Source organism: Heteronotia binoei, chromosome 16 (assembly GCF_032191835.1).
Source record: "Heteronotia binoei isolate CCM8104 ecotype False Entrance Well chromosome 16, APGP_CSIRO_Hbin_v1, whole genome shotgun sequence".
Taxonomy (NCBI): domain Eukaryota; kingdom Metazoa; phylum Chordata; class Lepidosauria; order Squamata; family Gekkonidae; genus Heteronotia; species Heteronotia binoei.
In genome coordinates, this window is record NC_083238.1 from 26,984,409 (window position 1) to 27,006,628 (window position 22,220).

The 22,220-nt window shown below is 43.6% G+C and overlaps 1 protein-coding gene across 1 annotated transcript in view; it reads right to left on the reverse strand.

Annotated features, from left to right (window-relative positions):
• LOC132585203 (sodium channel protein type 2 subunit alpha-like) overlaps positions 1 to 18,473 on the reverse strand; it is a 36,768-nt gene extending 18,295 nt beyond the window's left edge. The window contains exons 1-2 of the mRNA XM_060257010.1: positions 18,292 to 18,473; positions 17,195 to 17,287 (exon numbers count right to left, since the gene is read on the reverse strand). The gene's annotated coding sequence lies outside the window, so the exon portion shown is untranslated. The remainder of the gene's footprint in view (positions 1 to 17,194; positions 17,288 to 18,291) is intronic.
• Between the last annotated feature and the right edge of the window lie 3,747 nt (positions 18,474 to 22,220).

A 22,220-nucleotide genomic window follows, 5' to 3' on the forward strand; every position in this document is an offset into this window, starting at 1 on the left:
ATATCCTGTATGGGATATCATAAACAGATCCCTGATGGAAGGGCATTTTCCAGCACCTCTGAAAGAGGCTGTGGTCCGCCCTCTATTGAAAAAACCAACGTTAGATCCGGCCGAATTGACACACTATCGGCCGGTCTCGAATTTACCCTTTCTGGGTAAACTCACTGAGAGGGCAGTGGCGTTGCAGTTGCAGAGTTTTCTGGAGGATGCTTCCATTCTCGATCCCCATCAGTCCGGTTTCCGTCCAGGTCACAGGACAGAGACAGTGCTGGTCGTTCTGATGGATGACCTCCAGCGGCATCTGGATTGAGGCGGCTCAGCGGTGCTGGTGTTGCTAGACCTGTCAGCAGCGTTTGATACGGTTGACCACCAGCTGCTGACTTGCCGTCTCGCCGACGCAGGGATTCAGGGGTTGGCCTTACAGTGGCTCTCCTCGTTCCTTGATGGTCGAGGACAAAGGGTGGCAATAGGGGGTGAGTTGTCCCAGAGGCACACGCTTGATTGTGGGGTGCCTCAGGGAGCAATTCTTTCCCCAATGTTGTTTAACATCTACATGCGCCCCCTTGCCCAGATTGCCCGGAGGTATGGGCTGGGTTGCCACCAGTACACTGATGACACCCAGCTCTATCTATTCATGGATGGCCGGCCTGACTGTGTCCCAGAAAACCTGGACCGGGCATTACAAGCTGTGGCTAGATGGCTCAGGCTGAGTAGGCTGAAACTAAATCCAGCGAAGACAGAGGTCCTTTGCTTGGGCCGCCGTGGTCGGGGGGGGGGGGAATTCCCCTTCCAGCTCTTGACGGTGTGCCACTGACAATGGCGCACAGGGTCAAGAGCTTAGGGGTACTACTTGAGCCTGCCTTAACTATGGAGGCGCAGGTAGCAGCCACTGCAAAGTCCGCATTTTTTCATCTTAGGCAGGCGAGGCAGTTGGCTCCCTTCCTGGAGCAGGACGATCTGGCAACAGTGATCCATGCAACGGTCACCTCAAGGCTGGATTACTGTAATGCCCTCTACATAGGGCTGCCCCTGTGCCGAACCCGGAAGTTGCAGCTAGTGCAGAACGCCGCCGCTCGGCTGTTATTAGGACTCCCTAGATGGGAGTACATTCAGCCGGGCCTCCTGGGACTGCACTGGCTGCCAATAATATTCTTAGTCCGGTACAAGGTGCTGGTTATTACCTTTAAAGCCCTATATGGCCTAGGACCTGCCTACCTTAGGGACTGTCTCTTCCCATATGTTCCCCAGAGAGTACTGCGATCTGGCTCTCAAAATCTCCTTGTAATCCCCGGGCTAAAGGACGCCCGGTTGAAGTCAACCAGGGACAGGGCCTTTTCAATCACAGCCCCTTGCTGATGAAACCAGTTACCAGAAGAGGTCAGGGCCCTGTGGGATATTGGACAGTTCCGCAGGGCCTGTAAGACAGTCCTCTTCCGGTTGGCCTATAACTGACCGGCACCAAAATACTGAAGGAAGTCTATAGATAGCACACTGTTGGATTGATGTATTGATTTTAATGTTTAATTATGTAAATTGCTATTGTATTTTAATAATTTGAATTTCACTGTTAGAACTTTTATGTTGTGAGCCGCCCTGAGCCCGCTTCGGTGGGGTAGGGCGGGATATAAATCAAATCAAAATGAATAAAAAAAATAAAAAAAATTAACAGACACTCTAACATTTTGACATACTACTGTTTTGTTGCTTTCGCATGCTCATGCTACTCAGATCAAAGGTTTGCTCGATTTGTTAATTTTACTATTTTGTCATTGGATCTTATATTTGTACCATTTTACATTCTAAACCCCTGCCTACCAGATAATTTTACTATTCTCATATTTTGCCTCATGTAAATCTCAATGAAACACATTTTTCATGTAGTTCACATGTCAGAATGACTTGGTGTTTGCACAACTTTAAGCCTGAAATCAAAACTATACTTATTTGTAAGTAGGTTTCATTCAACACTGTAAGACTTAATTCTGGTATCCAACAAAGGGAGTTTTGTTGCTCTACTGCAGACCTACCTGACTGCCTTCTGAAATTTGTTTGAGGCATTATCAGGGCTTTTTTTTGTAGCAGGAACTCCTTTGCATATTATGCCATACACCCCTAATGTAGCCAATCCTCATGGAGCTTACAGTAGGCCCTGTACTAAGACCCCTGTAAGCTCTTGGAGGATTGGCTACATCAGGGCTATGTGGCCTAATATGCAAAGGAGTTCCTGCTACAAAAAAAGCACTGGGTGTTATTGGTTACTGATCATCACTTGATGAAATACTGTGGGCAAATGACTTTTTAAAAACAGTTTTTACACTACAAACATCATGGTCTGATGCAACATCAAACAAAAAATTATGAATGCTAAAATCAGGATGCATCAACCAAAAGAGAAAACAACAAATTATGGAATCTAATTCAGAATCAACCAGATTTTAATTCCCAGACAGTTTTTCCATGGAAACCTTAACAGTAAATGTTAATGAAATTCCTCCTGGGGTCTTCACAGCTAACATAAATCCTTATTTGCAATGGAAACCATGGATCCATCCACTGGACAACTTGCATTTGAGGGGGGTAGCATGCAAAACATAACTTCAATAGCAAAGTATCTGCTTATAGGAATAAGAATAATTGCATAAATTTCAGCTCCCCACTTTCACCTCAATCATTAAGCAATGTGCAATTCCCCTTTCCTGCTTTAATTAAAAAGAAACAGCAATAATGAGTGCATGTGATCAGATTCTGTACTGCAGAAGATGAAATCACTTTATTTACATTATTTAGATAGTCATCATGAGAAGGTGTGTGTGTGAGGAAATGGTGCTTAGGTTCACAGAAAATTCCTGCTTAACTGAATTGCTGCTATTCAGCACAGGCAGCCTGAATATTTTTTATACACCACGTTAAACCCATCACATAACCCTTCTTTGGCCACAGCATAACCAGATCTGGATGTTACATTATGTGGCCAAGGGTGCTGGATCTCATATTCTTGCAAGGGTGACATGATAGAGGTTTACAAGATTATGCATGGGATGGAGAAAGTAGAGAAAGAAGTCCTTTGCTCCCTTTCTCACAATACAAGAACTCGTGGGCATTCAATGAAATTGCTGAGCAGTCAGGTTAGAACTGATAAAAGGAAGTACTTCTTCACCCAAAGAGTGATTAACACATGGAATGCACTGCCACATGAGGTGGTGACAGCTGCCAGCATAGCCAGCTTCAAGAGGGGACTGGGTAAACATATGGAGCAGAGTTCCATCAGTAGATATTAGCCACGGCGTATTGTTGGAACTCTCTGTCTGGGGCAGTGATGTTCTGTATTCTTGGTGCCTGTGGGGGCACAGTGGGAGGGCTTCTAGCGCCCTAACCCAACTGATGGACCTCCTGATGGCACCTGGTGCTTTGCCCACTGTGTGACACAGAGTGTTGGACTGGATGGACCATTGGCCTGATCCAATATGGCTTCTCTTGTGTTCTTATGTTCTTAAGCCCCTCATCACAATAGTTAATGACAAAAGGGTGGCTATGCAGGTAGCAAAATCAGTGCAGCCACAATAAATAATAAGGGGTCTTCAGCATAAACCTAGAGAACTCCAGCACCTTCAGCAAAATTTACAAGTATAAAAAATGGGTAAGCTAACCCTGCCCCTTCTGGATATTCTGTGTAGTGCCTTGCAGGTGGCAGTGGTCAGGAGTAGAAGACACTGAGTAAAAGTCAACAGAGGGGGAGAGTGCAATGGGAAAATAGGATTTCCCCTCACCCCTGTGAATTTCCCTCCTGTAATATTGGAATAGGCTATATCAGTGGCTCCCAACCTTTTTGGCACCAGGGACCAGTTTTGTAGAAGACAATTTTTCCATGGACCAGTGGGGGACAGTGGTGGGTTTTTTTGCCGTCCCAGGCTGCCCCCCCCCCCCGCCTGTGCCCCATCCCTGTCCCTATGGGGGGTCTTTAAATGGGGGGGGGGAACTGGGGCTGTTTCTGCTGCCTCCCCACTAGGTGGCCAGGCAGCAGAAGGCTAATCTGCCTCCCCCTCCTATTTAAAGACCCCCCCCCAGTCAGTTGATTGGGTCCTGGGCGAGCGGAAGGGGTGGTAGGGCTGCTCTGCCTCACTCTGAGGCAGCATGGAGGAAGGTCATGCTGTCTCTTTTGTCCATCTGGATCTTGGGCAAGCGGGGGCACTGCGGCACCCCTGCCTCACACTGCAGCCCGGTTGCTAACAGGCCACGGACAGGTACTGGTCCACGGGGTTGGGGACCCCTGGGCTTTATAATTGGAGGAAGTAGCAAGGGAAACCTCTGACTTTCCAGTTCTCATTTATTTCCAGATACGATCTGTTGGACCAGTGTGGTGTAGTGGTTAGTTCAGGCTATGGTATGGGAAACCCAAGTTGAAATCTTGCTGAGTGTCCTTGGGCTAGTTACTTTCTCCCACCCTAGCCTATTGTAGGGGCAGTTGTGGTCATAGTTCCCTCTAAAATGCACAAAATTTTAACAGTCAGCTCAAGGGATTTCAGCTTCAGCTCACAACGTCCATTGGAAATAATGGAGGATGGGGCACATCCTTCTGAGGCCCATAGTATTGGACCCCATGATCCAATCTTTTCAAAAATTGGAGAGGTTTTTGAGGAGAGGCGCAAGTAGCTATGCTGCAAATTTGGTGACTCTCCCTAAAAAACCAACTCCAATCCTGCCGAGCCCCAGATGCCACCAGATCGATTCTCCATTATAACCTATGGGGCCATTGACTATAATCTTGGACAGTCAATTGAAGCAGTTATTTTTGTTTTAACGATTTATTGATAGCATATGGTTACAAAACTTAATTATTTCTTAATTATTTCAGTACTAACCCATATGACATTTCAATCCGCCCTCCCTCCAATGTTGACTTCCCCGAGGTTATAAATTCAAGTTCAATACTAAAGGTACTACTAACTGATCAAAATTCAATATATATACTCTTTTCTTTTCTTTTTCTTCTTCTTTTCTTTTTCCCTCAATAATGCTAAAAAATTGTCCAATGTCTTTTTACTTTCCACTCTTTCTCCATATATCCTTTAAATTTCCTCCACTCCTTTTTGAATATCTCCAAATCATAGTCTCTTAGTGTTCTAGTTAGTTTGTCCATTTCACTCCACGATAAAACTTTCATAGTCCAGTCCCATTTCTCCGGTATTTTTTCTTGCTTCCAAAGCTGCGCGTACACTGTCCTAGCAGCTGATAGTAAGTACCGAATTAGAGTCCTGTCTTCCTTTGGAAATTTTTCTAATTGTAATCCAAGCAAAAACGTCTCTGCAGTTTTCTTGAAGTCATAGCCCAGAATTTTGGAGATTTCTTGTTGTATCATCTTCCAGTATTCTTTCGCTTTTTCACAAGTTCACCACATATGGAAGAAAGACCCTTCATGTTTTTTACATTTCCAACATCTATCCGACATTTTCTTGCTCATCTTAGCCAGTTTTTTCGGAGTCATATACCACCTATACATCATCTTAAAACAGTTCTCTTTTATACTCTGACAAGTTGATATCTTCATTGAGTTCTTCCAAAGGTGTTCCCATGCATCCATTTGTATTTCTCTATTCACATTGATTGCCCATTTGACCATTTGAGACTTTACTACTTCTTCTTCTGTAGACCATTTCAATAATAACTTATATACTTTTGATATCAGTTTTTCATTATCACCAAGCAGGACCCTTTCCAGTTCTGTTTGTTCTCGTCTAATTCCCTCCGATTTAATATCATATTCCATCAAGCTTTTAATTTGTTGCATTTGAAACCAGTCATACTTATTATTTAGCTCTTCCGAGGATTTTAATTCAATTTTGTCTCCTTGAATCTTGAGCAGTTGATTATATGACATTTCTCTTTCTTCATCGGATTCAGCTGTTATTTTTATTACTTCTGCTGGCACTATCCACAGCAGTTTTCTCTCGTCCCCGTATTTCTTATATTTTATCCAAGTACTTAGTAAAGTATTTCTAACATAGTGGTGAGAGAGAAAAACGTCCATTTTATTCTTCCCATAATACATGTACGCGTGCCAGCCGAATTTATTTCCGTGGGCTTCTAACCATAAAGGTTTTTTATCTAACAGCATTATCCAATCTTTGATCCATGTCAAACAAACTGCGTCATGATACAATCTTAAATCAGGAAGTTGAAAACCCCCTCTCTCTTTGGCATCCGTTAAGATCTTCATCTTAATCCTTGGTTTCTTTCCGGCTCAAATAAAGTCAGAAATTTTCCTTTGCCATTTGTTAAATTGTTTGGCATCTTTTACAATCGGGATGGTTTGAAACAAATACATTATTCTTGGCAAAATATTCATCTTGATTGCAGCTATTATTGAAGCAGTTATTTTTGAATAGAGCTAAGTGGGTATCTTATACCCAGAATTTAATTTTGTTGGTCTTAAAGTTGCTACTGGACTCAAACTTCGTTTTAATAAAGGTTAAGAGTTTAGACTGGCCTTCTTATCATTCTTATCTTGTTATCAGATGTAACTCATATGCACAGGGCTTTTTTTGAGCAGGAACCCACTGGAATGCAGTTCCGGCTGGCTTGGTGTAGGGGTGTGGCCTAATATGCAAATGACTTCCTGCTGGGCTTTTTCTACAAAAAAAGCCCTGTGCAAAACAATGGTGATGTCAGGGGTGTGTGGCCTAATATGCAAATGAGTTCCTGCTGGGCTTTTTCTACAAAAAAAAGCCCTGTGCAAAAACAATGGTGATGTCAGGGTGTGTGGCCTAATATGCAAATGAGTTCCTGCTGGGCTTTTTCCTATTAAAAAAACCCTGCACGTGCACATACTGATTGGCTTATTTGCACATGCTGATTATCTCATATTTAGTTATGAGCAACCAGTTATCTAGATAATAATCACATGATTATGATAGAACTTGGGTGTGTAACTTGGACTTTTTGATAATCCCTAAAAGCAGTGAGACAAAAAGTTTAAACTTGATTTGCTTTTTAATCTCTTACTTGCTATAATATGGTTAAGCAATCCTAGGAACTTTGATAGTTTTAGCATTCATCTTTGCAGTAACTGTAGGGTTAATTTTCATTTTGTTTGTGTTTTCTTCTGTCTTGTTTAATAAAGAAAACACTTTAATTCATTAAAGATAAACATTTCAACAGAGTTTCTATTTAGTTTGCCGTTAAAAGTTCAACAAACCAAAATTACTCCTTTACTCTTCTGTATTATCAGAATTAAAGGTTGATAATAATCTTTTAATAGATAAATCCTGGAGAACTCGGTTGCTAAACGGTTTACAGAGGCAAAATCTTTGGAGGTTCAGTCTATAATTGGATGCGGGAAGAAATCTCTCGTTATACTATCTCACAGGGTCGTTGCTGAGAGGATAAAATAGAAGAAGGGAGAATTATGCAATAAATTACTTTGGGTCCTCATTGGAGGAGAAATGGGGTATAAAGATCGGAATAAATAATTACTGATATAGTCAACAGTAAGATTCTGTCTCTTTGCAAGGCATATAGATTAAGCATAATTCTGTATTTTGCACAAGCCCAGGGTAACTCGGGGGCTTTGATTGGCTGCATGGCTGCCACGGCAACATCCAGCAGGGCTCCCAGGCTGCACAGCTGCCACCAGGCCTAGTGCAACTTTTAAAGGTTGTGCAGCTGTGATGACCTGCCCAGCAGGGCTCTTCAGCTACACAACAGCAGCTACCAGGTCCAGTAAGATCCCTGGCTGCGCCTCCGCTGTTGAACCCAGCACCACTCCCGTTTTCCACCAATGAAAGATGGAGGTAAGTGCCTTCCCTCCCGAATGGCTTTTAAAAAAAGATTTCAGATTTTTCTGCAAACCTAGGGAATCCCCCAAGTTTGCTGGAAATCTGTTTAGTGTCCTGTTCCATGGATTTAGCTATCAATAGGTGGGGGCCTAGGGTTGCCAAGTCCAATTCAAGAAATATCTGGGGACTTTGGGGGTGGAGCCAGGAGACTTTGGGGGTGGAGCCAGGAGACATTGGGGTGGAGCCAAGATCAAGGCTGTGACAAGCATAATTGAACTCCAAAGGGAGTTCTGGCCATCACATCACCTTTTCAATGCCTTCCTTCCACAGGAAATAATGGATAGGGGCACCTTCTTTTGGGGCTCATAGAATTGGACCCCCTGGTCCAATCGTTTTGAAACTTGGGGGATACTTTGGGGAGAGGCACTAGAAGCTGTACTGAAAATTTGGTGCCTCTATCGCAAAAAACAGCCCTCCCCAGAGCCCCAGATACCTGCGGATCAATTCTCCATGATTTTCTATGGGAATAAATCTCCATAGGGAATAACAGAGTTCCTAGCAGACATTTCCCTCCCCTCCCCCCGCTTTCTGACGACCCTGAAGTGGGGGGAGGGCTTCCAAACCGGGGGATCCTCTGCCCCCACCTGGGGATCGGCAACCCTATGGGGGCCACACCTCCCTAACAGTACATAGATGCTGCAAGATTTATTTCATATCAGAAAGAAGTCCTTCCAAGTAAAAACCCTAACAAGGAGTTATGATAGGATTGCGAAGTCTGGGTTGGAAAATACCTAGAGGCTTTGGGGGTGGATCCAGGAGAGGGCGGGGTTTGGAGAGGGGAGGGGCCTCAGCATGGTACTATGCCATAGAGTCCTCTCTTCAAAGCAGCCGTTTTCTTCAGGGGAGCTGATCTCTGCCAACTGGAGATCAGTTGTAAAAGCAGGAGATCTCCAGGTCCCCACCTGGAGGCTGGCAACCCTACGTTATTATCATTGTACTTTGAAGTACCATCCACTGTGGGTTTGTGTTGCTCTTATGAGACTAACTTGGGTAGCCTAAAATGAATGACACCAAAAGAAGCCATTTGACCCTTAGCTGGTTAGATGAAAACCCAGTGGCTACCATGGCTGTCCATCTGTAGAAAGTCTTCCCATTCTATTCCTTTCCCCATACATGGTCTGAAGACTTCCATGCTACGTCATTGTTGAAGCTAAGCAAGTGTTCATGATCGATGCCTGGATGGAAGACCAGGGACAGTCACATGTAAACTGCTCTCAAAGCAAGAGTGCCAATGTAAGTATAGATAAGTAGAACCAAACTATCAGAACAAGGGCAGTGCTTACAGGCTGTTTTATACTTGGGTTCTGGGTATGGAAAGTATATAAATAGTAACTTTCCGTTTCAAAATGTACCCGGGTTGGGACCCCCATTCCTTTCTCTGTTATTGCTCACTTTTATTTTGCAGAAGAGAGGCATCATTTACTTGCATATGTGGTTTCTGTGATTTACTCAATGATTTTATAAAATTAAATGCCCCACAATGGATGCCAGAATCACGTTCCCATTTGCTTTCAACTTCTGGGTTGGCTGTGCACCAGGAGAGTGCTCCAGCTGAAGCCAGGAGAACCTCAAGGCATTTATAATTCATACCAGCCACTAATAGTTCCCAGAGAGTTATTGCTGAAGCAAAGACTTGCCAGTCACCTCTGCTTTTCACTGGCAGCTTGAATAGCCATCTTAGCACAATGTAACAGAGTCTATAACCCCCCAGAGCAAAGTTTGATGCCCTCCTCCAGACTCTCGTAGGTTCCATGCCGATACCTACACCAGTTTGGTGTAGTGGTTAAGTGTGCAGATTCTTATCTGGGAGAACTGGGTTTGATTCCCCACTCCTCCACTTGCAGCTGCTGGGATGGCCTTGGGCCAGCCATAGCTCTTGCAGAGTTGTCCTTGAAAGGGCAGCTTCTGTGAGAGCTCTCTCATTCCCACCCACCTCACAGGGTGTGGGGGAGGAAGATAAAGGAGATTGTGAGCTGCTCTGAGATTCGGAGTGGAGGATGGGATATAAATCCAGTATCATCATCATCATCATCATCTTCTTCTTCTTCTTCAGGATGTCTTGCAGTAGTATTATTAATACACTGATGCCAGCTATGGTGGATGCAGCATAACATATTTTATTTCCTTAATTTATACCCCCACCCAAGTGGTTTATATCATTCTCCTCTCATCCATTTTCTCTTCTCATCTGCTTCCTCCTCACTACAATGCCGTGAGGGAGTTTCAGCTCAGAGCATGTGACTGGCCCAAGGTCACCCAGCAAACTTCTGTGCTGGAGTGGCAATTTGAACCTGGGTCTCCCAGATCCTTGTCCAGTACTCTAACCACTACCCCATGCTGCTGCATTAATGCACACTAATGCAAAATATTGTTCATTTATTAAATTTATATCCTGTCTCTCTTCCATCACAGATCAATAATAATAATAATAATTGTTGTTATTGTTGTGATGATGATGGTGATGATGATGCGTGGTGTGTAGAATAGCCAGGACACTCTAAGATTATCTGGCAGCCGGAAGTTCCAGCTCTTTTTGTGTTATACACCATTCAGTGGTGAGCTAGACTTGTTTTTAAAGCAAGAGACGTTTCAGAGGAAGTTTGTCATTGCCTGGGTCTGCACCACAACAAACCCTGCTGTTGCTTGGAGGTCACCCTTCAATACTAGCCAAGGCCAATCCTGCTTAGCTTCTGAGATCTGATGAGATCAGGCTAGCCTGGGCTATCTAGGTCAGGGATGTCACATATCTAAAAGGAGATATAGATAGATATATAGATACAGATTCACACACACACCCCAAAAGATCTTCCATCCAAGCACTGACCAGAACTGCACTTCCTTAGTTCAGCAAGAATCCTGTATCCGGGGCCTCCAGACTGTATGAGGGGAACAAATTTTGAAATATTCATTGCATGTTTGTAATTTGTGCACGCTTCTCTTGTCCCACTATCTCCAGGGCTTTTTTGTTGTAGAAAAAGCCCGCAGGAAGTCATTTGCATATTAGACCACACCCCCTGACATCACCATTGATTCACACAGGGCTTTTTAAAAGAAAAAGCCCAGTAGGAACTTATTTGCATATTAGGCCATACCCCTGACACCAAGCCAGCAGGAACTGCGTTCCTGTGCGTTCCTACTTAAAAAAAAAATACCCTATCTCTATTGGCTTGTGCAAGGATTGTCATCAACAGGAGATATTCAGCAACAAGCAACAGTCTGATCTTTTTTTTGTATGCATCAGTTTCACTAAAGCAGAGTTGCACTGGCTTAAACTAAAATGTTCTTGATTCATAGTGCTGAAAGACCCACAACTTGTCAGCTGAGGGCACAGAAGAAACATAATGCTGATGATTAGACTTGTCTCAACCCAAGAAGCACTTTGCCATACCTTTTACCACCAAATGTCGCTCTTTGGCACATGTAACTTTAGATTGGGTAGATTCATTGAAAGCTCTGCCCTCTTGAGAGACAGATAAATTTCAGCCATATGTGAACACTGGGGACATTAAAAAAAAAATGAACAGTTTTCCTGTAATGTCCTAGTAAGCTGAGCCTGGGAAAGGTTAACTAAAGCTAGGGGCCAAATACATGCACCAGAAACTGATCCTTTCCTCTGTTCTCAGAGCTTACTGACCAAATCATCCACCGTTAAATATAAAACGTAAATCTCACCCAGCACCGCTGATAACACTACAGTAGGTATCCATGTGCAAATACTGTAAAAGATAACTTCCTCCCCTATTAGGAATGCTATTTTTCCTACTACTTTTAGCAACTGTGGGACAGGTTCATATTCAACAGGTATTGCGTTATCTGGCATGGAGAATGCAGTAGAGGAGAAGGTTTCGCATACTGAATGTCTGCCTGCCAAGCAGAGGGACAATTGACACATAAGGAAAGAGGCAATCCTTCCTAATAAACTTCTTGATCATCCACATGGGAACAATTGCCTCTGACAATTAAAGGCTCCATAGATCCCAAAGAGTAAACCTATAACATGTATAAATATGTATACTGCTCTTCATAGACATAAGAGACAGTCACTGCCTCTTAAATAACATTGTGTTTTATCATAATCAGGCGTCAGATTCAGCAGGAACTCACAGGAGCACAGCTTCTGAACCTTTCTGAGAGTTCCACCTCCTCCTTCCCACCTTGTCCATTGAACAGTAGGTGCAGCTGCATAACAATCCCTGGATGAGCTCCACCACCTATTTTTCTACTAAACGGCCCCTAATCATAATAATACAAAATTATTTATTACGTTAATTAATATTTAAATTTTTTCCAATTAATATTCATTTTCATCCTGTTTTTCTTTCTAGGAAAAAAAAAGATAATAAAATAATATTCATGTTTACATCCAAACCTAACTCCTGTCACAGCCATTTCTGGTCTGTAAGCTTCTCCTACAGAAATGTATCCTGTTTAACCTGGAGAGAATATCAAGGATGGCTAGATAGGCAGGGATAATGGCTTGATCCAGGAATGAGGCAATGCAAACAGCCTTAGCACAGTGAAATACCCTGTGCAATACCTGGTGCTTTCCTCCCTGTATAGTATAATGCCCAGGAACTGCTTGAGAAAAAGGAGGAAAAGGAGGAGGAGATTGGGTTTATACCCTGCCCTTCACTCAGAGTCTCAGAATGGCTTACAATCTCCTTCCCCCACAGGCACCCTGTGAGGTGGGTGGGGCTAAGAGAGAGGACTGCTCCTGAGAGATCAGTTTTTTCGAGAACTGGCTGGCCCAAGGTCACCCAGCAGCTGACTGTGGAGAAGTGGAGAATCAAATTCAGTCCTCCAAGAAGACAGTGTGCGTTTGCAATAAAAAAGGCCAACGCCATGCTGGGAATTATTAGGAAGGGAATTGAAAACAAATCAGCCAGTATCATAATGCCCCTGTATAAATCGATGGTGCAGTCTCATTTGGAAGACTGTGTACAATTTTGGTCACCGCACCTCAAAAAGGATATTATAGCATTGGAGAAAGTCCAGAGAAGGGCAACTAGAATGATTAAAGGGCTGGAGCACTTTCCCTATGAAGAAAGGTTGAAACGCTTGGGACTCTTTAGCTTGGAGAAATGTCGACTGCGGGGTGACATGATAGAGGTTTACAAGATAATGCATGGGATGGAGAAAGTAGAGAAATAAGTACTTTTCTCCCTTTCTCACAATACAAGAACTCGTGGGCATTCGATGAAATTGCTGAGCAGACAGGTTAAAACAGATAAAAGGAAGTACTTCTTCACCCAAAGGGTGATTAACATGTGGAATTCACTGCCACAGGAGGTGGTGGCGGCCACAAGTATAGCCACCTTCAAGAAGGGTTTAGATAAAAATATGGAGCACAGGTCCATCAGTGGCTATTAGCCACAGTGTATGTGTGTATATAAAATTTTTTGCCACTGTGTGACACAGAGTGTTGGACTTGATGGGCCGTTGGCCTGATCCAACATGGCTTCTCTTATGTTCTTAACACAGTCTGTGCTCTTAACCACTACACTAAACCGGCTCTTGCCAAGTAGAATGGCAGCTCAGAATATGCTATATTTAAATTAGCACAGGAAAAAGGAAAGGTCCCCTGTGCAAGCACCAGTCGTTTCCGACTCTGGGGTGACGTTGCTTTCACAACGTTTTCACGGCAGACTTTTTACATTGCCTTCCCCAGTCTTTTACACTTCCCCCCCCCCCCCCTGCGCCCCAGCAAGCTGGGTATTCATTTTACCAACCTCGGAAGGATGGAAGGCTGAGTCAACCTTGGGCCGGCTACCTGAATCCAGCTTCCACCGGAATTGAACTCAGGTGGTGAGCAGAGACTTCAGAAAACAGTCCTGAAGTACTGCTGCTTTACCACTCTGCGCGACGGGGCCGCTAAATTAGCACAAGGTGCTAGCAAAAGGGTTTCCCCACCACACTTCTACTTATGCAATGATCCTAGTGCATACGGAAATTTTCTAAGCCATCGTGTAATGAACCACATAATTAGTGAATACATTAGTAGGAGTCAAGTTGTACCTTTAAGACAAGCAAAGTTTTATTCAGAATGTAAGCTTTCGTATGCTCTAAGCACACTTCATCAGATGAGGAATCTTGACAAATCCAAAGCAAGGAAATGTTTGGCTCTCAAACACGGTTACACTTCAGATACTTTCTATTGTATTCTGCTTGTGAAAGTGTGTCCTTCCCAGGAATCACACAGGAATCCTGCTTGGGAGACATGCAGCACACAAGAAGCGCAATTTGGTTACAGCTCAATCCATTGTGTGTTTGCTCAGAAATAAGTCTCTTTGAGTTCAATGGGGCTTACTGCTTATAACTGTACATAATACGTTTATGACCTTCACCTGCCTTGTGCGCTCTCCCTCTCCAGGAGGAAAAAGAACATACCACTGTGCCCTCTCTCGCACTCGCACACACACACCCCATCTGGTACTCATCTGTTGCAACTATCTTTGCAAAGAAACTGTTTTTCATTTTCTCTGATAACAGCCACCTTGGGAAATGGACCAGACAGAAAGACTACAATGAGGATAAACAAGTAAGACTGTGTTCGTATACATTTGATGAAACTCTACTGAATCCAGTAGGACTCTCTTCTTAGTAAACATACATAGGATCTGGCTCAATGCCTCGCTTGTGGCATGTGCAAACGAGAGGCAGAAGACATTTAGCAACCAAAACATTGACTGCAGGACGTTAGTCATTTAATGATAACATCCCACATGTCTGCAAGTCTTTTCTCTGTCCACCTGCTTCTGAACCATTTCAGTGGTGTGTGAAGTACAGATACCCCTGAAAAGTTAGAAGCGAGGGAAAGGAGACAAGGACCCCACCATCTTGCACCTGAGAGATCTCTAAATGCCCTTCCCCAAGAAATAGGGTTGCCAGATCCAGGTTGAGAAACTCTAGGAGATTTGGGGATGGAGCCTGAAGGCAACAGGGAGTTCTGCGGGATACAATGCCATAGAGTCCACCCTCCAAAGCATCCGTTTTCTCCAGGGGAACTGATCTCTGTAGCCTGGAGATGAACTGTAATTCCTGGGGATCCTCAGGTCTCAACTTGGTGACTAGCATCCCTACAAAGAAACTACACAGGGGAATAACATTATTTTTTCTCCTTGATTTACAGAGTCAACAGTTCCATCAAAACTATATAAATCCCCACCTTCGTGCCTAGCAACAGACATAATAAGGAAAGGGACAGAATGCAATAGAGACCCGGAAGCATAAAACCAGAGAAGAATGTGGGCACATCTATAGCAAAGAAATACAACCAAACGTGACAGCCACATAGCCTGAGGACGCTAGATCAACATGCCCCACAATTTGGGACAAATGATACCAAGTTCTACTTATGTTGCATGGATTCCCATGCCTAGGCCATCATTCCGCACAAGTTCCTACCATCTGCTGAGTATCTCTAATATATACAACTATAGGAAAGACATTTGTTTCCCAAAAATGAGTTCTATGTTAACTTGCTTTTCAAAATGGCAAAGGCATAAGTGGCATTACACCATGAGCAATCAGTTTGCTCCTGTTTATTTATGCTGGGAAACTAACAACACTGCCTATATCTACACAAAGCTATTAGCCTGTCTACTTACCAGCACCTCTCAAAATGTACAATTTAAGCTCATATAAAAGTGTTAGTCTGCATCATCTACCAAAAATGGAGAGGAGACTTTTACCACACCTGTTCTTCACTAGATTTTTGGGGAAATGAAGATGTATGGTAACAATTCCCCTGCAATTTCATAGGATGACAGAGGAGGCTGGTGGGAAATTATCTTGACGAACTGCTGTCCTATTCACCCATTGCCTTGAGACTCTTCATTTCCAGCTCTTGAACCAATCCTTCCCTCGCTGCCTCACTGGTGTTCTGTGGCACATCATATCCCCTTAGCAAGATTACCCTCTCCTTTCTAGAAGCTAGGGTTACCAGCTTGCAAGACTTTAGCTACTGCACTTGGTTAGTGCCTTGAAGCCTTCTTGCCATGTCTTGATTGTGGAAAAATTCAGCTAGAGAAGAAGCAATTGTGAAACGGGGACAATGGAGTACTATCCCATCCACTAACTATCTCCTGTGCATAGCTGCGTGGAAATTTTCTGCTTCAGTGCATTTGAAAATATCATTGGAAGATCTGTCATCGCTGTTATTGGACTGGAAATTCTTAGATTTACACCCTTCATTGGACTTTTATGAACTTTATTGAAAGGTGGTTCATCCCACTATGTGAAGCTCCCTCTTCTGTTATTAGTTTGATGTGGCTTACTTTCTATTATCTGTGGCTTAATTTCCAATGTTAAAATGTAGCTTTATTTCATATTATACAAGGCTTAATTTTCTGCTTTATTATATATAAATGTTCTGTAGTCTTGTTTCTTTATTGAGGCTGGTTACATGAAACCTTTGGAGGTTGGCAACTCTAAAGAAGGACAGACGTAAAAGCACAAGAGCTAATGGTGTGATCCTAAGCAGAACTGTACCTTTCTAAGTCCTTTGATTTCAATGCATTTAGAAGGGTATCACTCTGTTTAGGATTAGCTGAGGGTTTATGTAGGACTTCAATTGGCTTCAGAAGGGTATAACTGCTTAGTGTAAATATCACACTGCTACCTTTGAAACAGGACTTACAGGAAAGATAAGTGTCACTGGGCCATGCCTTGAGCTGATCATCTGGATAAACCCTATGAATTAGCCTAGGAGGAATAATCCTCACTCAGGATGAGACAGAGAGCAGACATAACTAATTAACGATAGACTCCCATAAATGATCCATGCTGTTTATGACACATTAGCTTATACTTGCCCTTGGCTGAAAAAGAAATTGAAGGCAACTCACACAAACAAGAAGATCTGTAGAGATTCACAGGCCACAACCTCCAGAGCGTGGCACCAAAGTCAACTAGAGAGACTGATCTGAAATAAATCTCTAGAAAACTGCAGCCACAGTATTTGCATGTGAGGGCAACAAAAGTATGCGGCATTCAAAGAGCATCACCTTTGTAACAGAAAGAAGGCCCAGAAGGCAGATTTTTCAAGAGAAAAACGACATTTTCCGTACTGTCATTTCTTGTTCTTCATAAGTCATGGTTATCCATATTAAGCAAATGTGCAGAAGTTCCAATGCAAAAAAAAACAAAAAAAACCCAGTAGAAATATTTTAACCCTTTTAAATTTTTGGAAGCATTTTAAAATACATATATATATAAACAATCCACAGTCTCATATTATTTACAGCAATCAAGAAATATCTATGGGTAAGATTTAGGCAGCGATTGCAAAAGTACTACATGCATTAAAAGCATGAATTTCAATTCATCCATTCCACACAACCCTATTTTCTATGGGAACTAACCTTCAGGGCAACTCTCCCAGCCTCTAAAATCCAGGCCATAATTCTGAAGACTCCTGTTGCTTACACAGCATGGCACTCTATTTTGACAATCATCTGTAACACACAATGTATTCCAAAAAATGAATCTGAAAAAAATAATGATTTCTATCTTACAATCTTCCAGCAGGAAAACACAATAATATATATTTCCCTGTAACTAATAAGCCCACACATTCAAATAGGTAGTTGATTCTGTATTATTGATTCTATGATCCAGTACATCAAAAACCACTGAGAATTGAAACCAATTTAGATCCAGCATACAATTAGAAAGCAGACCTATTCATGCAGATTAATAGGAAAGACATAGTGAAAATACCTGTAATGTCTTCCTTTCCTTATGGGCCTTTGGAGGAATGGGAGTTACATGATGGATTGATATGGGCCTCTCTTTTATCACCACTCATCTGAATCTCTCATGCCCTTCCCTATGACACAGTGGTAAAATAAAACATTCCGCACATAATTCCGCAATATTCTAATAACCTAGGAAATTGGATTCCTCTTCTGAAAACGGGCTGGCTGCAAATGGTATAGAAAAGATGAATTCTGTATACATCTCCTCCCTGTGGCACTTGAATGTGATAGCTTTGAGGCTGTACTAAAACTGATTTTTCTCCTCCCAACGCTAAGCACAAAGTACACTCATATTTTTCCCCCCTAGGAGCAACATGACCTCCATTGAAGATGTAAACCAATCCCTGTGTCTCTGTATTGTCAATAAAATTTCTATTTTACAATTTGATCCAATCTTCAGGAAAACACACACACATACACGAAAGAACGATATCATATGAATATTCATAGGCCACCATAAGGTTTCAGGGAAAAGTAGAAAACAGAAGAGAAAGAGAGAAAAAAAAGGAAGAAGGAAAAACCCAGGAGCCCAGCATCATTACAATCAGGCAATTCAAAATGGCTTTAAATTTTTCCAGTTCCTTTTTACATTTCTCTATACCGCTTCCAGAAGCTAAAACCTGAGCAATAATTTCCTGTGAAGATGTCAGGTTGCTAAGATCCATCGTCTGCATGAGGAAAAGGCTTGCCAGCCAGCTTACCTGGTAAAGAAGGGAGGGACATATCAAAGCACAGCATCCAGCCAAGAGGACCACGTTTTAAAAATGCCTCCTATTGTAATTCTCCAGGTTTCTAACCATAAAGCTTTAAAAATTCATGCAATTTTCAGTGGAAAAGGAGGGGGGGGGACACAGAGACCTTTCCAGAATCCTCTTTGCTTCTGTCTCTGCTTCCTGTTCTCAAGCTCACTCTATGGTACCCAACATATATCAGAAAACAGCTCATTAGGAGGCTGGGAGGGGGAGAGGTGGGGAGGAGGAAAGATGGGGGGGGGAGGCAGGCGGCACCCTCGGTGGCAGCGCCATCTGCTGGTAAAGAGAATGAATAAATGAGAACTACCAGCTTTTTAAAGCCTAATCTTGAATCAACAGATTCAGAGCTGTGTTCCTCCAGGCAAGGGAGATGTACACATGCAGAGATAGCCACCCGATGCCAAGAGATACTGTCAAATGCCCAAATATACATTTCATTTTATTTCGTTTCAAATACTGCTCCTGTCAGCACAATGCATTTTTTTTCCTCTTTTTTGACCAGCAATGGCATGGCTTCCTGCTTTAGAAACCAACAGGAAACAGGGAAATAGAATGTGTGTGTATGTCACGAAATGAAATGGTAGGATGGCGATTGGGCAGAGTGGACTGTCCCACTTAAGACTGCAATTGGGAATAGCTGCTTCTGAATTTAACCATGGAAGGAAACCATTACACACCAGGAAGAAAGATTCTGTTATAGCCTGCAGCTTCCTCTGCTGCTTCCATAACATGCAGTCTGCGGTGGAGCAGTCCAGTCTGTCAGCTCAGAATTTCATCATTACTTGGGGGTTATTTGTTCTTCACATTTACCCACCCATTCTTTTTGACGGAATGTTCTTACCTGTTCTGTTTCCCTGCCTGCTGCCTCTAATCTGGAGAGCCGGGTTTGATTCCCTGCTCCTCCACATGAAGCCTGCTGAGTGCTCTTGGGCCACCCAAAGTTCTCTTAGAACTCTCTCAGCCCCACCTTCCTCACATAGGGTTGCCAGGTCTTCCCTGGCTCCAGGTGGGGGATTTTCCTCACACGCACAAAGCATGCACAGCACAATGAAGTCACCCAGAAGTGATGTAGTCACATCAAACACATCACACAGCAATGCTCTTATCACTTGGAAAATATGTTATCATAGAGTTTTTTCCAAATGCTAGAGTGTCCCCCCCCCCATGACATGCCCAGCATGATTATGTCACTTCCAGGTGATGTCTTCACACTGGCACTCTTCAGGAGTGGGGCTCCCCCACCAGCCAGTTCTGTGGCAGTGGGTTGGAGGCCCCAAACTGAGGGAAACCCGTACCTGGTGGGAGGCTGGGAACCCTAACCTCACAAGGTGCCCGTTGTGGGAGGCAAAAGGAATGCAAATGTAAGCTGCTTTCAGATTCCTTAAGGTAGAGGAAAGTAGGATATAAAAACCTATTACTTTTACTTCTCAGTAGATCCCTTACTCACCTCAGCTAAAGAAGTATGTTATGTTGTTCCAGTGCCATGAGATAATCATTGCTGGGCTTCCTGTAGGGTTGCCAATTTCCAGGTGGGGGCAGGGAATCCCCCAGTTTGGAGGCCCTCCCCCTGCTTCAGGGTTATCAGAAAGTGGGGGGGGGCGCTAAGGAAATGTCTGCGGGCACTCCAATTCCCATAGGGTATAATGGAGGATTTATTTGTAAGTATCGGGCTCCGTGGATAGTGGCCCCGTGGCGCAGAGTGGTAAAGCAGCAGTACTGCAGTACTGTAGTCTGAACTCTCTGCTCACGACCTGAGTTCGATTCCAGCGGAAGCTGGATTCAGGTAGCCGGCCCAAGGTTGACTCAGCCTTCCATCCTTCTGAGGTTGGTAAAATGAGTACCCAGCTTGCTGGGGGGAAAGTGTAAAAGACTGGGGAAGACAATGACAAACCACCCTGTAAAAAGTCTGCCGTGAAAATGATGTGAAAGCGACAATACCCCAAAGTCGGAAACGACTGGTGCTTGCACAGGGGACCTTTCCTTTTTCCCATCGTGCTCTAGGGGGCTGTTTTTTAAGGTAGAGGCACCAAATTTTCACCATAACATCCAGTGCCACTCCTCAAAACAACTTCCAAGTTTCAAAAAAGGGGGTCCAATTCTATGAGCCCCAGAAGAAGATGCCCCTATCCTTCCCTTCATTATTTCCAAATAGAGGGAAGGCATTTTAAAGGCATGCAGTCCCTTTAAATGTTATTGCCAGAACTCCCTTTGGAGTTCAATTGTGTCACACCCTTGCTCCTGGCTCCACCCCAAAGTCTCCTGGCTCCACCCCCAAAGTCCCCAGATATTTGTTTGAGTTGGACTTGGCAACCCTAGCTTCCTGTCAGTCACCCCTCTAATCCACAAGCATAACCTTTGGCCTACGCATGCCATGAAACGAAGTGGCAGAATGCTGAGGCAGTAGAATGGAGTGTTTGCACTCAGGCTGCTGAAAGGATTCCTTTTTTTCAAAGTTCTCTTCCATTAATAATTGTCTTAGAGGAGGAGTATAGCATACGAAGAGTGAGGCAGCTAAAAAGTTTCTCCTTTATGTGCTATTTTATTATTATTTGTAGGAAGTTTTGAACACGAGAGAACCATAAAAATGTAACTCCCACACCTGCCATGTAGCCCATTCTACCACCTCATCCCGCTGCTGGTCTAGGCCACCTCAGTGCCTACCAGCGAGGCCTGTGGGTTTTTAGCCAAGCCACATAGCTGAGGCAATGGAAAGGCCCATCTCCTTTGTTTTGTCACTCCTCTCATGCTGGCTGGCAATGCCAGCATGAGGCAGTAATGGGCCTTCACAAGGAGAGGGTGCCTCCCATTTCTACCATCTGAGGGCAGAGAGGGCATTAGCCAAGGATCACATGCAGCTCCTGTTTGCACAGGAGGCATGCTCAGTCAGAGCTACAGCTGGGCCCACCATTTAGCTGGAGCACCAAGCCTGGGGATCTCCTAGAATTACAGCTCTTCTCCAGACTGGAGAGATCTGTTCCTTTAGGGAAAATAAATATTTTGGAGGGTGGACTCTATGGCATTGTACCCCACTGAGATCCCTGTCCTCCCAGGGCTCCACCCAATAAATCTTCAGGAGTTTCCAAGCCTAGATGTAGCAACCTTACTCCCAAATCACCTGTCAAGGGGAAGCAGGGACTTGTCCATCATGTGACCTGCCTGCACCTCACCTGCAAGGGAGGCTCTCAGGTGAGCACATAGCCCAGCCACCACCCCTTTACTCCTCACTTACTTACTTGGGAAATTTACTTAATTAGAAGATGCCAGACAATTATATTTCCAGTCATTTCTCAATTTATTTCAGAGACAGAAAGAGCAAATATAGAGCCATCTGGTTCAAAATGGGGCACCTGGCAACTCTAAGAGTAACTATGCATAGGATTCCATTATAAGCAACCAACAAGCATTAGTACCTGAGTAATAGGAAGCAGAGAGTGAGTATAAATGGGCAGTCTTCGCAGTGGAGGACGGTAAGCAGTGGGGTGCCGCAGGGCTCGGTACTGGTCCCATGCTCTTTAACTTGTTCATAAATGATTTAGAGTTGGGAGTGAGCAGTGAAGTGGCCAAGTTTGCGGATGACACTAAATTGTTCAGGGTGGTGAGAACCAGAGAGGATTGTGAGGAACTCCAAAGGGAACTGTTGAGGCTGGGTGAGTGGGCATCTACGTGGCAGATGCAGTTCAATGTGGCCAAGTGCAAAGTAATGCACATTGGGGCCAAAAATCCCAGCTACAAATACAAGTTGATGGGGTGTGAACTGGCAGAGACTGACCAAGAGAAAGATCTTGGGGTCGTGGTAGATAACTCACTGAAAATGTCAAGAAAGTGTGCGTTTACAATAAAAAAGGCCAATGCCATGCTGGGAATTATTAGGAAGGGAA